General features: G+C 41.1%; 1 protein-coding gene across 2 annotated transcripts in view; it reads right to left on the bottom strand.

Annotated features, from left to right (window-relative positions):
- The window catches only part of GPR68 (G protein-coupled receptor 68), a 45,341-nt gene that overhangs the window by 30,359 nt on the left and 2,678 nt on the right, over nucleotides 1–12,304 (bottom strand). The window contains exon 1 of one of the 2 annotated variants that reach the window (XM_074289721.1): nucleotides 11,961–12,281. The exons of the other annotated variant lie outside the window; for it this stretch is intronic. The gene's annotated coding sequence lies outside the window, so the exon portion shown is untranslated. Of the gene's footprint in view, nucleotides 1–11,960; nucleotides 12,282–12,304 lie in introns of those variants that run through there. 2 annotated transcript variants of the gene reach the window in all.

Here is a 12,304-nt window from a genome sequence, read left to right as displayed (position 1 = left end):
AGTACACGAAGCAGATGTGCAAATCAAACATTTACTGACAAGAAATCATAATTTTGCCACCATTACATTCAGTTACACAACCGCATATGGAATCACAACCTACAGTTTAAGCAGCTTTGCATTAGATCTGGAAGTCAAAAGGTCTGGATTTGAATCTTGTCTCTGTGACTTCCAACCTGACTGCTGAACCTGAGTTTATTCCTGCCTCAGACACTCATTAGCTGTGTCAGTTAATTTCTAGCGAGTTGGTTAATTTCTGTTGCCTAGATCCGCTAGAGAAGGAAATGACAAACCACTCTAGTATCTTTATCAAGAAAACCTCAAATGAGATTGAAGAGATAGACAAAACTGAAACAGATGATCAACAACAAAATCTACATGTGTGATGGTGATGATGATAATTATAAAGTGTGAAAAAACGCATCGGAGAGCAGGGTCCTAGCTTTGCTGCAGCTAGGTGGTTGTGAACAAATCACTTCTCTCAGAGTCTGTTTCTTCATCTCTGGAACCATCTCTCTGGTCTCTTTGTTAATTAGGCCTGGGCTGGAAGGCTCCAGGCTAGGTTAGAAGCCCAGAATGACTTAGCAAAAGTTCTCCTGGAATCTTTAGGGAGAAATTAATTTCATTAATCTCACAAGGAGACTGAAAGTTACATTCTACTGGTCAAAATGCTCTGTCAGCAGACATTATTCATGTTCTTCTTTCAAAGATTTCTTTTGGCACTGTAGTAAAATATATGGACCTCTTTTCAGAACAAAATTTTAAAATAATTAAAGGAAATGCTAGGTTTCAGTTAGAGATTAGAAACTATATATTTTTCTTCTTCCAACTTCACTGAACCCCAAAATTCAATCATATTAGACAGATTAAAATCTGTTCATATTCATATAAAATCCATATCCATTTAAAATCTATCCATATGAACCCCATTCTTCATTTATGATTTAAAATGCTATCAGCCTCCAGAGAAATGTAAATGCAGATTGAAGCAAACTTTTAAAATTTTCTTTATTTTTCTTGTTCTTTTTCATGTCTGTGTTTTATTTTGTAACATGACTAATATGGAAATGTTTTGCATGACTGCACATGTATATAACCTATATCAAATTGCTAGCCTTTTCAAGGACGGAGGAAGAGAAAGAGGAAGGAAGGAAGAAAATTTTGAACTCAAAATAAAAAAAAAACAAACAGTTAAAATATTGTTTTCATATATATTTGAGGAAAAAAAAAAACTTTTTTTAAAAAAATACAACCCCTTCTACAGAATTTAGTAAATGGCATATTGCAATAAAGGTAGAATACTTGGGCTAAATTTTCTTGTCTTTTTTTTCTCCTAGCTTAAATTCATTTACATGGTGAATTAGAGAGGATTGTGGGAACTTCTAACCTTAAGTCAGACAAGTAGCAGAAATCTCAACCACAGACCTTGGAGTTAAAGGAAAAGATTTTAGACTGAGTAAACTTGTCTGGCTTTTGCTAAGTGTGACAGCTCATAAGTTTTGCTAAAGAACTTCAGTCTGCTTTTATCAGGGAATAGCTTTCCAGTCACCCCACGCTATGAGACTGGAACTGAGGTAGGTGCAGGAGGCAAGAGGCAGAAGTCAATGTTCAGGAACATTTCAGAAAAGCCCATGAAACTAGTGGAATAACTTGCCCTGGAGAGACTAGAGAAGCCCAGTAGAGGTAAGACTGTAAGTACAAACACACTTAAGTGCACATTCACACCCAATAGAAGCAGAGAGGATTACAGAAATACTGTACTTGCTCAAAGGGGCCCAACCAAGAGCAGAAGTCATTAAGCCTGCAGGGCTGGGGCACGAGTTGCTCCTCCACAAATGTTCCATATATAAATAAATGCCTCTTCATATTTAGAAGTATGACTGTGTCTCTCTGGGTATGTCCCCATTTATGAGTCCTGTGCATGTCCAATCTCCACGGATGGCATTTGTAATTGTTGGAGTTGTGTCAGGTTTATGCAAGAATGGTTTTGCTTTTTGTTTTTTTGATATTTCTGGGGCTATGTTATTTCATTAAATACCTATGCTCTGAACTAATGATTGTGTTATTTGATTGACTAGGAGAAGCAAATGCATCAAAAGGCTCTTATAAGTTGTAGTACTACATATATATAGGAATCAAGACAGTCTCTTTTACCTCAGGCAGCTTTTCCAAGGGTCCCACAGTCTAGGAGTAGGTGAATCTGGTCCCAAGAATAGCTTGGTGGTACAGTAGAAACTTGGGCCTGGAGTTAAGAACTGTATTCAAATTCAGCTTCAGATAATTTACTAGCTGTGTGACTCTGAGCAAGACTTTTTTTTTTTTTTTTAACCTCTGCTTGCCTCAGTTTTCTCAACTCTAAATTTCGGATAATAGCAGTTACATCCCAAGATTGTTATAAAGATAAAGCACTTAACACAGTGTCCGGTGCATAATAGGCACTATATAACTATTAGTCATTATTATCACTTTTATATGCATGATTATTGTATGGGTCTTCTAAGCATTTTTAAACAATCTCCCAAATGATTTAACACTTGTGTCTGAATGCAAAGATTGTCACTGGCAAGATACTTGAAAACAAGAGCTGCTTCACTCCTGAGTGACAACATTTCCTGGCTCCAAAGAACATATATTTACTTAAGAAACTCTGAAGTTTCTATAGCCCAGCTTGGCAGAATTATTGTAGATTCTGGTTCTGAAATAACAGGAGAGGCATAATTAACCCCATGCTATTTAAGGAGGCCTGAAGTAGCTACAGCATTTTCTAAATTGGCTGTCATAATTTTGCAGCTGCTAGGTGAAAGACAGGGACAATACAAATTAAGTTGAAAGGGTTCTCTCACACAATGAGCCCCGACAGTCTTTATATCCTTCCTCTCTGAGGCCTTTTTTTCAGCTGGAGAGAATGATCAGAGACAGAGACAGATGGAAAGAGAAAGAGGCAGAGAGGTGAGGGAAGAGAGAAAAGAGAGAGACAGAAACAGAGAGGAAATGGAGAAGAGGGGGAAGAGAAAGAGAAAGTAAAGAAAGAGAGAAACAGAGTAGGATGGAAAGAAAGAGAGAAAGGAGTAAGGAGAGAGACACAACAAAAGGCAGAGAAAGATGGAAAGAGAGGTAGAGTGGGGGAAGAATTAAAGAAACATAGAGAGAGAGAAAGACAGAAAGACAGAGAGACCGAGAAAGAGAGAGCCAGAGAGAGAGAGAGAGAGAGAGAGAGAGAGAGAGAGAGAGAGAGAGAGCGCGCACAACAGAGACAGAGACAGAGAGAATTGCCTAGAAAGGCTAGCACAGGTATTCATGTAGGTATTCCCAGAATCTGTGACAGCAGGATCAGTTAGGAGCTGCTTACCTGAAGCATTTAACCCCCCTTTCTCTGAGGGCATGTCTAATACAGTGGACACTGGATCTGACATTGCCAGAAATATCAGGGGAACAGCAGTGAGACCAACAGAGAATTCCCCATGTTTCTTACCCTGGGGACAAGGAATGGTCTGGCCAGTGACACTGAGCACTTTGTTATCCTCCAAAAAAGACTTGGGTACAAGTATTCTTAACTTGGAGTCCAAGAATTTTTATATTTTCTTCACATTTTGATATGATTTTCTTTTGTATAGATTTAAAAGTATTATTCTGAGAAGGGGTCTTAGACTTAACTAGGCTGCAGAGTGGTCCAAAAAAAGGCTCAGAACCCCTGGCCTGGAGCAGGTCGGAGAATCAACTCCCATGTGCACAAAGCAGGAAGGAGCTGATGTCTAAAACCCAGCCGAGCAGGACATAAATAAGCTGAGGAGCATGATGACCTCAAGCTCTCTCTGCTAAACTCCCTTGGAATGGCTCCTTTCCAGGAGCTTTGGTCAGTGCAAATGAGGCCCCAGTGCAGTCTTTGGCAGACTTCTGGACTCACTGAAGTTTGGGTGGTTGTTCAGACACTTCAGGGGCCTCTGATTCTTTGTAGCCGCCTTGGGGTTTGTTCAACAAAGACCTAGCCATTTCCCTCTCTACCTCCTCTCACAGATAAGAAAACTGAGGCAAACTCAGTGACTAGGAGAGGGATCACACAGCGGCTAAGTGTCTGAGGTCAGATTTCCTGACTTCTGGCCCTGAAACAGCTAGCTGCCCAAAGTTTGGGTGCTGTGGCTCTCAGCCCTTCAGAGGCCAGGAAATTTTAATTCTTGTTATTTTATTTTTTGTTTTTTGGGAGGCAGCTGGGGTTAAGTGACTTGCCCAGGGTCACACAGCTAGGAAATGTTAAGTGTCTGAGGCTGCATTTGAACTCAGGCCCTTCTGTTTCCAAGGCCTGTGCTCTATCCCCTGCACCACTAACTGCCTCAATTTTAAATTCTTTGAGAGCAGAGACTGTTTCCTTTTTTTCTTATTCATATCCTCAGGGCTTCACTCAGTGCAGGCAGGTGCTTTATAAATGTTTACTGACCGACTGGCCATACTTATAATTCTCTTACCTCTGTAAAGAGAGGAGGTCCATCTCAACCTTTTCAGCCCAGATGAGCTGCTCTAGGGCCTTCCTTCTCCTCACAGGGTCCCACCCGTCCTGCCCAAGCCTACATGGGACTCAGTCAGTTTCCGGTTACTTTTTTCTTCACAGAATCTCATAACCCATAACACCCACCACAACCTTCAGGGAGGGGAGGAGAGGCAAGAAAATCACTTCCTTATTCAACAATGGGTTTCTGAGGAGCTAGATAAAAACAACAGTTTTTCTGTGATATTTTCACTTGACACTGTGCATAAATTAACTGAGCTTGGAAGCTAGCCCCTAAAAAAGTCAACTCGCTCAAGGTTATACAGATGATCCAAACTTGAAACCAAAACCTAATTTCTAATCCTTGTCACTACACCATCCTGCTTTATATGTGGTCCAGCGGTTTCTTCCAAGAAATGAATGAATCTGGAACCATGAATCAGTCAGTATGGTCATAGCATTCATGACAGTGACCATACCCACTCTCCATCCCAGAGGAAAGAGATTAAAGTGTGAGTGGAGAGATTTGAAGCAGAGAGACTAATTAATTAAGTGATTATTTTAATAATCCAGGTCAGAGGTTGGAGGGAGCTGATTCAGGATGATAGACACGTGAGGAGGAAGAAAGGAGATGCTAGGAAGATTAAAATGACAAAATATGGCAACTAATTGGATATGTGGGGAATCAAAGTTGAAACTGAGATCATCGGGGTCACTGGAAGGATGGTGGTGGGCTTTTTGCTTGGGACACGTTTGGCTGCCATAGCTGTATCCCAATAGTGCCTTGTGCAGTTCAGTATGCCGAACATTGTGTTTTGTTTTGTTTTTTCTTCCTGGGAATGCCTTTACGATTATGTTCTTCTCTCCTTCCTCATCCCTCTTTAGAATTCCTGGTTTGCTTTAAGACTCAGACAAGTTATACCAGGTCAATAACACTAGAAAGAAAATCAACTTTGAATTAATCTACATTTTTTATCAAGTATCAAAAGGATATTTTGTCAAACTCAATAAAATAACAAAATTTATGTGGAAAAAGAAATTGTTTATAATATTAAAAGAAGGGATGAAAATGGGTCGAAACAAAAATGGAATGACAAAATAGCACTTTCTGACCTCAAACTGTACAGTCAAGCACTACTCATCAAAACCATATTAGTATTATTACTAGTAGCATTAGTTAAAAAACAGGGAAGGTCAATTGAACAGACTAGATCTCAAAAAAAGCAGAAGCGGTATAACTCAATACTTTTGATTGATAAGCTGTGAAACACAAATTACTTGGGAAAGAACTAGGTAGTTAATCATCAACTGCTGGGAAAACTGGAAACAAGTCCCAGAGATATTGGGTTTGGACCAACATCTTTCATCATACTCCATAATACCTTCTTGATGGATATACGATCTTAATATTAAAGAACATAATATTTAAAAATTAGAAGAAAAGTTATGGGTAGGAGAAAGATTCTTAATCATACAAGAGTCAGAAATAATTACAAAATAGCTAACTTTGATTATATGAAGCTGAAAAGCCTGTACACAAATAAAATTAATGGGCCTAGGTTAAGAAGGGAAAGGGTTGAATAATGGGGAAATAAGTTTGTAGCAAATTTCTCTGATGAGGTTTGTAATTCAAGCTGTGAAAGCAGTTAACATATTTGTGTACATGTAAGTGTGTGTATATGTGTGCATACGCATATATAAATACATTTATGTGGATTTGGATATCTATAGATATAAATAATATAGCTACAGTAATAGATACGTATGGTGAAAAGCCACTTCTCAGTAGTTGAATGGTCAAAGCATAAGAACAATTTTCAAAAGAAAAATTGCAAATCATTAACAATTATATAAAAGAATGCTAAAATCACTAAAAACAAGAGAAATGCAAATCAAAACAACCCCAAGGTCTCATACCCTGAAAACTGATAAATATGACAAAAAATATTGGAGGAGTTGGGGGAGGATGGTATAATTTTGGTGGAGCTAACATGAATAGGTGCAACCATTTGGGAAAGCTATTTTTAATTGTGCAAATAAAATGACTGAAGGTCCATACTTTTGACCCAGAGATTCCATTACTAGGTCTATATGTTTAGAGCCTAAACTTAAGGACATCATTCTTAAGAAGTCCCCTATATCCAACAAAATATTGTAGCAACACTTATTGTGATAGCAAAAAATTAGAAATGAAGTAGATGTCCATTGACTGGTAATGAAGAATTACAGAAGTGTGAAAAGAGCCATATAACTTGATGAATAATAAAGTAAGCAGAACCAAGAGCACAGTATATGCAATGATTACAACCATGTAAGTGGAAAGAACACACACACCTCCAAAAAATAAAAATAAAAAGTAAATGTAAAAACAAGCATGGTTCAAAGGAAGAACATGGGCCAAAAGAAGAAATACAAGAAAAGAATTCCACTGAACTCACTGCAAAGGCGAAAAGTCTACATATTTCGTATACTTCACCACATATTTATTTCTCCTATTCTTTTCTCTTTTTTGTCTTCAAAAAATCTATTTGTTATATGGATGACTCTCTGGGGGGGGACAGGTTAAATTAGGGTGCTATTTTGAAAAATTCATCAATAAAAACTCACTTATTTTTAAAAGAAAAAAAAAACAATTTTGGGAGACTTAAGAACTCTATTCAATGTTCAACGATATCCCTAGAGAATCTATGATTAAATGCTATCTGAAAGATTACATGCTATTCTTGACAAAGAGATGTTGGACACAAGGTACAGGATGACATACTTAATTTTGGACACGATCATTATATAAATTCATTTTGTTTGACTATAGTTTATTTGCTTCAGGGATTGTTTATCTTTCAGTTTTAATTTGGATTGCTGGGGGTGGGGGAAGAGAATAGCAATAATGATACCAAAAAAAAAGAAGGCCAATGAAATATGTTATGAAAGAAAACAGAAGGAAGTTTAGAAAGAAGCACAGATAAGCAGCACAGTTTTGAAAATAACGTTTAAAACTTAAATAATTTAAAAATCAATTAGTATGAAATGGAGATTCAGGATTTTATAAAGAATCTTTTTTTTGGTTCTGCTGTGGGTATAGAAGTATTTTTTTTTTCTTTTTGAGTTCAGAATAAAAAGCTTTAAAAAATATATATTTTTTTAAAGCCCAGTCAAGGCTTTAAAGTCAAGAAGGCCTTTTCTGCTTCCCCCTATTGCTACTGCCTTCCCTTTTGAGGTTACCTGCTCTGTAGGTGTCTTGTATGTGTTAGAATTATTGTAGAACAAGGCTCCTTTGCTGATTAGCAATGGAAAGAGATTGGGGAAAGCCCGAGGTCCTCTAGCTTGAGTGAAAGAGGAGGCTCAAACTTGCAGGAACTGATGCAAAGTGAACTGAGCAGAATTAGAAGAACATTGTACACAGCAACAAGAAGATTATGTGATCGGCAACTGTGATGATGGACATGGCTCTTTTCAACATGAGGTCGTTCAAGCCAGTTCCAATAGACTTGTTTTGGAGAGAGCACCCAGAGAGAGAACTATGGGGACTAAATGTGAATCACAACATAGTGTTTTCACTTTCTGTTGTTGTTGTTTTTTGCTTGCTTTTTTTCCCTCATTTTTTAAAAGTCTTATTTTTTTTTATGCAGCATCATAAATGTGGAAATATGGTTAGAAGAATGGCACATGTTTAACCTATACTGGATTACTTGCTTTCTAGGACATAGGGATAGGGGTAAAGGAGGGAGAAAAATTTGGAGCACAGAGTTCCAAAATTGTGAAAACTATCTTTGCATGTATTTTGAAAATAAAAAGCTATTATTAAAAAAAAAAAAAAAACAAGAAAGAAAGAGGAAGCTCAAGCTCAGAAGAAAAAATGAAATGAAAAATGAAGAAGATGGTATGAAGGAAAGAAGAAGAAAATAAGGGAAAAAAAGGAGAGGAAAAAGAAAAAGGAGGAACAAGAATAGGGAGTAAGGAAGGGACAGAGGGAGGGAAAAAAGAATAGAAAAAGGAAGGAGAAAACAGTGGAAGGAAGAAGGGAGGGAAGAAAAAAGAAAGGCAGAAGGAAAGGAGGAAAAGAAGGAAGAGAAGAAAAAAGGAGAGAGGAAGAAAAGGTGGGAAAAGAGGGAAGAAAGGAGGGAGAGGAAGGAAAGAAAGAGGGAAAGAAGGAAGGAGGGAGGAAAGGAAGGAAAAAAGGAAGGAAGAAAGGAGGGAAAGAAGGAAGGAAGGAAGGAGGGAAGAGGAGAGGGAAAGAAGGAAGGAAGGAGGGAGAGAGGGAAAGAAGGAAGGAAGAAAGAGAAGGAGGGAAGAGGAAAGGAAAGAAAGGGAAGAAGGAGGGAAGGAGGGAAGGAATGAAGAAAGGAAGGAAGGAAGAAGAGATCTTCCATTCCATTACTCTCCTTCATACAAACTACTTTCCAGGCAAACCACCCTGCTTGCTGTTCCTCAAAACACACCTCACCTTCCACTCTGATGTCTTTGAACAGGACATCCTCCATCCTCCACATCAGGAATCTACTCCTTCATACCTGCCATTCCAATAACCCTCTATTATTTTGGCATATATATTAAGTGTCCACTTATATGGCTCCTCCTGTCTTTCACAGAAACTCCCAAATTACGTGGCTGACATAGACACCAGATTTTGGAAGGCACCAAATGTTAGGGTCCGGTCTTGTGAAGAATTCACAATGGCCATTCTCTTTGGCAAAAGGCAGGTTTATTTAGGGAACAGACAAAAAGATAAGCAGACACCAGAAATGGCAAATATGAAATAGAGAGGGAGAGCATAGAAAGGGGTTTTAATAATGATGGAAAGGTGAGTTCCCTCATGGAGAAAGGAAACACCCCATGAGGCTGGGGCATGCCCTTAGCTGGCAGGACAATCCTGAACTCAGCACCCAAAAAGCATTAGTTAGCTACAAGGAAGACAAGTCAAAGGGAGACATGGTGGGGGAAAAACAGCACCCAAAAAAGTAGGGGGGATGGGCTGACCAACGGGGGGGGGGGGAGGGGGCAGTAACATGGCACAGGCCATATGTAGATTTTACAGGTAAAAGTTAACCTCAGGGAAATGCCTGGGATTTTTGACAGGACACAGCAAGGTGAGTGCCTTCTCCCTGCCCGTCCAGGGATCAATTTGATCAATTCTTCAGTTTCTCTCTGTCCAATACACGCACCATTTAGGAACTCCTCGTCAAAGGCAGGGGCTTTTTCCTGTTTTCAGTTTATCTTTATTCCCAGTGTCTAGCACAGGACCTAGTGAGTAGAAGTTGTTTGATAAGTGTTTAAAAATTGATTATCTCCATTCATGAAGCCCATTCTCTCATTTTACAAATGAGAAAACTGAGGTACCTTGTCATAAGTGACAGATCTGGGATTTAAGTTCAGGTCCTCTGAGGTCAAATCCCATTGTTTTGCCAGTCCTCTCCACCAGAACTCTATTAAATTAAAGTTTCCCAATAAGGGTTGGTTGAATGAATGCATTAATAACATTGTCTAGACACAGTCTATGTCCTTGGGGGATCCACTGTCTGAGAGGGAACAGAGAAGCAACTTAAGTAACCCAACTTCCCAATGCCAATCAATACAAATATTAGAGAAGTGTGAACTGGGCAGGTGCAGGTGTGGGTCTGGTGAGGCGTAGGAGAAGGGAGGTTTTTCATTGTGCTAAAATTTCAGAAAGCTATTGCAAGCAGGTCCCCAGGGAATTCAGAGAAGAAAGCCCCAGACCCTTGAGTTTCTAAGCTCTAAACTCCAGTGGGACCTCTCTGCCCTCTCCTACAGCCCAACTCTATGGTCAACTGTTGGGTTCCTTCCCACCATCCTTTGCCATCCACCTTCTCATCATTAAAGTGCCAGCCTCTCTCTTCCCCTAAAGCTTTCTAATCATCTGGTAACCTGATAAAATACAATAGCAGTTACTCTCCACCGAGGGAAAGCAGGTCCCAGACACACAACCCTGCCCCGGGGAAATGTAGAGAACTAGGGAAGCTCTCGGAGCTAAACCAGAGGTTGCTAATTCCCTGGATCCAATTGATTAGTTTCCAACTAAGGAGTCTGACTCCTCCTTCCCCTTCCCCCCCAAGAAAAGTGCTGGGCTGATCATGGCCTAGGGGGGCAGATTTCTTCCAAACTATGGTGAAGGCTGGTTGTTTTTCGTTTTTTGTTTTTGTCTTCAATAAGGCACCTTGTTAAGAAGGCTAAATCTAAGGGAGAGCTATCATGGCCTGGTGGACAATACACCAGATCTAGCTATGCGCTCATAGCTATGAGCCTCAGTTTCCTCATCTGTAAAACATAAATTTATCCCTTACAGTACTAACATGTAGAACTTTAAGTGAAACAAAGTGGAAGACCTAAGTATTATCCCAGGCTTTGACATTGTTTGACCTTAATCAAATAACGACCTCTCTCAGAGATTTAATTTCTTTATCGGTAAGATAAGGATGATAATCCCTGCTCGGTCCTCCTCACAGGTGGGAAGATCCTTCAAAAATTGTTAAGGCTTGGTAGAAAGAATCAAGTTCACAAGCATTTATTTAAACACCTATTATTTGCTAAGCAGTGTGCTAAGGGTTGGGAAAAGGTTCCACTTCCCATCTTCAAACTTCCATTTTAATGGGGTGAGGATCTATGTCTATGACAGGACATATTAGATCCTGGAGGGAATAAGGGGCCCGGAAGAGGAGGAGAGTGACATGGTCAGAGCTGTGCTTAAGAAGGAAGGTGACTGAATGGAGGATCAGGCCGTCACCAAGCATTTATTAAGTACTTGTTATGTGTCAGGCACTCTGTTAGGGACACAAAAAGGAAAAAACAGTAGAATGAAAGTAGGGGGTGGAAACTCAGCTAAAATGAAATTGTTAAATTCTCTGTGGCCGAATTGTCCATACAGTCCTCGCACGCTCCACCTCCCAAGTAGTTTCAAGGTAGCTCTGGGAATAGAGCCCCCCCAGACTGAACCCAACTAACCCTCTGAAGGAAGCCTGGAGACAATTCTCCCGGTGCAGGGGAAAAAGACTCGGATGGCCCTTTCTCGCTATACTCTGACCACCCCCTCCAGCTCCATCCCCACGGGCCTCTCCGCCACCCCCACCCAAACTCCACTTCTGTTTATAACAGTGCCAAAGTTCCCTCTAAACGGAAAGCCAGGGGGCCTCCCAGGAGGAAAAAGTGATTGCCCCAGATTGGAAAGCAGTCACAGCTCACGAGGAGGGAAAGAGTGACGACCCAGCTGAGCTGCCCGGGGGCTTGGCTGCGGAGCCATTCAACTCTTCAGCCGCGAGAAGGGGAAAGGGCTTCCAGCTGGATTCAGCCAGGGGCGGATCGGTTCGGATCCTGGGCCTGCGTCTTCCCTGTTCTCTCCGAATTTCAGATTCCTCCCCTGTTGTGACTACCTAAGGATGCTCTTGTTTGCCAAGAACCCCTTCTCCAGGACCCTTCCCTCATAGGTCCCGTGGGGGAGGGGAGGGGAGAAGACGCGGGCCATCGCTACCTCCGAGTCCGTGTGTGCGCGCGCGTGCGTGCGTGCGCCTCGTCCGGATCTCTAGCTCCGAGCCTTTGTGTGCGCGCGCGTGCCTTTTCCCCTCTCCAGCTCCGGTCCATTGGAGGCGTGTGTTCCCCGCTTTTCCCACTTCCAGCCCCCCGGCCGGTGTGTAGTAGGAGGGTGTGGGTGCTAGCGCGCGCCCGGGAAGGCACACTTTTCTGCAAACTTGTGTCTCCTCTCCGACGCGGCCCGACGGCTCTCTCCAAGGCACGACCCCACGGCTCGCCCCCTCCCCGCGGCTTCCCCCAGCCCGGGCTCGAGCGCTGAGCACGCTGGGAAGAGAAAGGAGACGC

Source organism: Sminthopsis crassicaudata, chromosome 2 (genome assembly GCF_048593235.1).
Source record: "Sminthopsis crassicaudata isolate SCR6 chromosome 2, ASM4859323v1, whole genome shotgun sequence".
Taxonomy (NCBI): Eukaryota; Metazoa; Chordata; class Mammalia; order Dasyuromorphia; family Dasyuridae; genus Sminthopsis; species Sminthopsis crassicaudata.
Note: the sequence above shows the minus strand (reverse complement) of the source record. Positions and strands in the feature narration are given on the sequence as shown.